Here is a 4,995-nt window from a genome sequence, read left to right on the forward strand (position 1 = left end):
TACTTTGCAAAGATAGATTTGAAGAGTGGATATCGTCAGATCAGGATCAGAGATGGAGATGAGTGGAAGACATCATTCAAGGGAAATGAAGGATTGTATGAGTGGTTGGTGATGCCTTTTGGGTTGACTAATGTACCGAGTAATTTCATGAGGTTGATGAATGAGGTATTGAAGAAATTCTTGGGTAAGTTTATTGTTGTTTATTTGGATGACATTTTTATTTTTCAGCAAGACAAAAGAGGAGCATTTGTTGCATTTAAGACAAGTTTTGCAGAGGTTGAGAGAAGAAAAGGTGATCATAAATCTTAAGAAGTGTACTTTCATGAAGGAAGAGTTATTCTATTTGGGATTTGTTATATCTACTAATGGATTAAAGATGGAACTCGAGAAGGTGAAAGTAATTATTGAATGGCCTACACCGGAAAGAATTGGAGAGGTAGGTTCATTTCATGGATTGGCTAGTTTCTAGTGGAAGTTTATCAGAAATTTCAGTTCTATTTGTAGCCTTGTGACTATGACCATGAGGGGAGATAAGAAGGAATTCAAGTGGATCACCAGAGCCAATAAGAGTTTTGAATTGTTGAAGTAGAAAGTGACTGAACATACTATGTTAGCTTTATTGGATTTCAACAAAGTATTTCAAGTAGATTGTGATGCGAGTGGAACAACAATTGGAGCAGTCTTGAGTTAGGAAGGCAGATCACTGGCTTATTTCCGTGAGAAGTTGAATAATGCCCATAGGATATATTCAGTGTATGATCAATAATTTTATGCCATAGTTCAAGCCTTGAATAAGTGGAGACATTACTTGTTTCCTAAGGATTTTGTGTTGTATAATGATCATCAAGCCTTACAGTATTTGAACAGTCAGAGTAAGTTGAATCAAAGTCATATGAGATGGTTAGAATTTTTGCACAGTTACACCTTTGTGTTAAAGCATACCTTTGTGTTGAAGCATACGAGTGGGAAATCTAGCAAAGTTTCTACATGCATTGAGTAGGAGAATAAATTTGTTGATAGAGATTAGAGTGACAGTATTAGGATTTGAGGAGTTGAATACTTGGTATGATGATGACCTAGATTTTGTAGAACCTTGGAGAGCATGTAGAAAACCAATTATAGTAGATAGAAGAAATTGGTTGGATTAATTCATTCATGATGGGATGTTATTAAGAGGATTTTAGTTGTGTATACCTAAGAGTTCTATGAGGGAGAATCTGATAAAGGAGAAACATAGTGGAGGATTAGTCGCACACTTTGGTGTTGACAAAATAGTAGCATTGGTAAGTGAGCATTACTTTTGGCCCTAAAGACACAAGGATGTTAAGAAATTTGTGTAGAGTTGTAGATGTTCTCAAGTTGCAAAAGGTAGTAGTTAGAATGTAGGATTGTATAAACCTTTGACAATACCAGAGAGACCTTGGGAAGATATATGCATGGATTTCATACTTGGATTGCCTAAAATATAGAGGAAATGATTCTATATTTGTGGTGGTGGATAGATTCTTTGAGATGGCTCATTTTATACCTTGTTGGAAGACATCAGATGCAGTGCATATAGTAGACCTATTTTTGAAGGAAGTTGTGAGATTGCATGGATTACCTAGAAACATATTTTCAGACAGAGATACTAAGTTTGTTGGTATTTTTTGAGGAAACTTTGGAAGAAGATGAAGATAGATTTGAAGTTCATTTCTACTTTTCACCCATAGATTGATGGACAAACATAGGTAGTAAATTAAAGCTTGGGAAATTTGTTGATACTCTTAGTTGGATAGCAAACCTAAAGTTGGGATTTGATTCTTACACAAGCAAATTTTGCCTACAATAATTTAGTAAATAGGAGAACTGGAAGAAAACCTTTTGAGATTATTACCAGAGAACACCCTAGGGGTATATTAGAATTAAGAGATATCAACAAATAAGACCGGGGAAGTTCAAAAGTAGAAGACTTTGAAGATCACATGAAGGCCTTGCATATTCAGGTTAAGCAACATTTGGAGGACATGAACAACAAGTATAAGGAGAAAGAAGATGAGAAGAGAAAAGATAAGGAATTTGATGTTGGCAATGAAGTGATGGTGTATCTGATAAAGGAGAGATCCCTAGTTGGGACTTATAACAAGTTGTAGATGAACAAGTTTGGACCTTGTAAGATCTTGAGGAAATTAAGTTCTAGTTTTGCATTTGAAGTGGAGTTACTAGATGATTTGAGTATTTCACCGATATTCACTATTGTAGATCTACATTAGTATCTTGACTTACAATTTGGTGAAGACAATATTGTAGACTTGGAGAAATAGTTTCCCCAAAAGAAACCAAAGCAAATTGAGGACATTTTGGACAGTAGGATTGAGCGCAGTACCCAAAGTGGTTAGTATAGGGAATATCTAGTGAAGAGGAAGGGCAAACCAGTTGAAGACTCATCTTGGATTTCTTAAGAAAAGGTAGACCACCTTGGTTTTCCTCTAACCCCAGCAAAGTGAGATACTCACTTTTTCAACAACTTTGGATTTTTGATGCAGGAGCATCCCCAGTTCTTGGCAATCTTACATCAACCAACAATATTTCTTTATGTTTTCTTTTTTGTTTTTCTGTTTTAGCATTTCATTATGTGTTTTCTGCATTTCACTAATAGGAACATGTAGAGTTGGATTTTACTTGAGGACTTGATCATCTTCCTTATTCCCAAACCATGGAGATTTGGACCGTTTACCGACAAGTTATCGCTATCAGTTTTCGAGACAGTTTTTTGGTACCGGTTGCCTAGACCTATTTGCATTGGTGATCTACCCGATCCCTTCCATAGCTTGTGGAGCCCTAAGAATTGATTTTGATGTTCCTTGGCATGTGATTGACCTTCCCTTTGATTCTCACTTCATCCTTTGGATTTTTTGGATTTTTTGGAAGCACTTCTTTGGTGGAGGCCGACCTTGTTGGTTTTACATGTTTGGTATTGTTCTTCGGGTTTTGATCCCTTTTTGGGTGGAACGGATACCCTTGGATCATATAAATAATTATAATTGAGAATTATAATGTAGTTCTAGGTGTAAGATAGAACATAGAAGCCAAATCTCTAGTTTTGAGGTCCCCGTTGAGACCTGTTCTATAATTGAGCATGTTCTAGTAGGCCCATGAGCTAGTTATTGTAACTTGGATGTTATCAATTATCTATAATCAATTTTCATGAGTTAATTCCATCTGTTTTGCATTACCTCCATCATATATTTTTGTTTATGTTTTGTGTACTATTTCTGACAGATCCAGACTGATGTCTTTGAGGTCCCTCCTAATCGGTAACTGCACCATTTGTCTTATTGAAAAATCAAGATGTCATCCAAATACACAATGAAAAATTCACCCAAGAAATTATTCAATACCTCATTGGTCAATCTCATAAAAGTACTCAATGCATTAGTCAACCGAAAAGGCATCACCAACCATTCATATAATGCTTCATTTGTCTTGAATGCTTTCTTCCACTCATCTCCTTCTCTGATCCTGATCTGATGATATCCACTCTTCAAGTCTATCTTTGTGTAGTATTGGGCTACACTCAAGCAATCTATTATGTCATTCATCCTAGGAAAAGGAAACCGGTACTTCACTGTAGTCTTGTTTATTGCTCTGGAATCGGTACACATCGTCCATTCTCCATTCTTATTAGGTGCAAAAACAACTGGCACTACACAGGGACTCAAACTTTCTCTGATCAAACCTTTCCTCAACAGTACCTACACTCATCTATTTAATTCTTCATTTTCTACTAGTTTCATCCAGTGTGCTATTTCGTTAGGCAAACTAGCTCCAAGAATGAGATCCATGCAATGACTGATATTCCTCACAGGTGGTAATCCATCAGGAACATTATCTAAAATGATATCTTCATACTCTATCAGTAACTCCTTTAACTCCTTTGGTTGTTATTCATGCTTCGGGTTCTCAGTCTTCTTAGGAACTAAGGAAAACACACATTCTCATGTCTCATTCTATCCACAAATTTCCTTCCATCAAACAAACACATTCTTTCATTTGTACAAACTTCACTTTTCAAGGGCTCGTCCAAGGGTAACAAGGTTTTCTTCATCCTATTTGCAACAATAGTGTATATATTCTTTCTCCTATCATGTATTGCTTGTCTATCAAATTTCCAAGGTCTTCTGAACAAGATGTGACAAATATTCATAGGCATAATATCACACAAAATTTCATCATGATAATTTCCAATTTTCAATTTTACTAAACATTTCTCACTTACTAACAACTTATTATCATCCTAAATCCATGCTATCTGGTAAGGCTTAGGGTGTTTCAATCTTTCCACTTCAAATTATTCACCATCTCCTCCAAAACAAGATTTTCCTAACTACCACTATCAATAATGATTACAACACTTATCGGATACCTTACATTTAGTCTTGAACAAATTTCTCCTCTACTAGGGTTTCTCATCCTCTCCGGTATGACACAAAGATCTCCTCATCATCAACAGTTCTCCATCTTCCAGTTTGTTAACTGATCTGGTAGGGTCATCTTCTACCAATGTCATTCTTCTAGTGTTCTCTTCCTTCTTACATTTGACATAATGATGGACTTCTCCTTTTCACTTAAAGAAAGTTCCTTTAAACACTCTCTTATCTTGTCTTCCGTCATCCTTTCCTTAACCTTCAAGTTCTCTTCTCTATTAGAAATTTATATCATCCTTCTAGTATGAACTACCATCCTTGCTTACTTCCTTGTCCTTGTTTTGATCTATGTAGGTTCGTCTTCTTTTAGAATATCCTCTTCCTCATTGAAATATTCATCCAAAAAACCTTCTGCCTCTACCTCTCTCTCTGCTTATGTCTTTTCTTCAACTTCTCTTCTTCTTTTTGAGCATACTGGTAACATTCTTCAACACTTTGCAACTTGATCAAATTGAGTTCATACTATATAGTCATCCACAACCCATTCAAATATCTCACAACTTGTTGAACCTCATCATCAGTATGTCCC

This window comes from Cryptomeria japonica, chromosome 9, assembly GCF_030272615.1.
Source record: "Cryptomeria japonica chromosome 9, Sugi_1.0, whole genome shotgun sequence".
Classification (NCBI taxonomy): domain Eukaryota; kingdom Viridiplantae; phylum Streptophyta; class Pinopsida; order Cupressales; family Cupressaceae; genus Cryptomeria; species Cryptomeria japonica.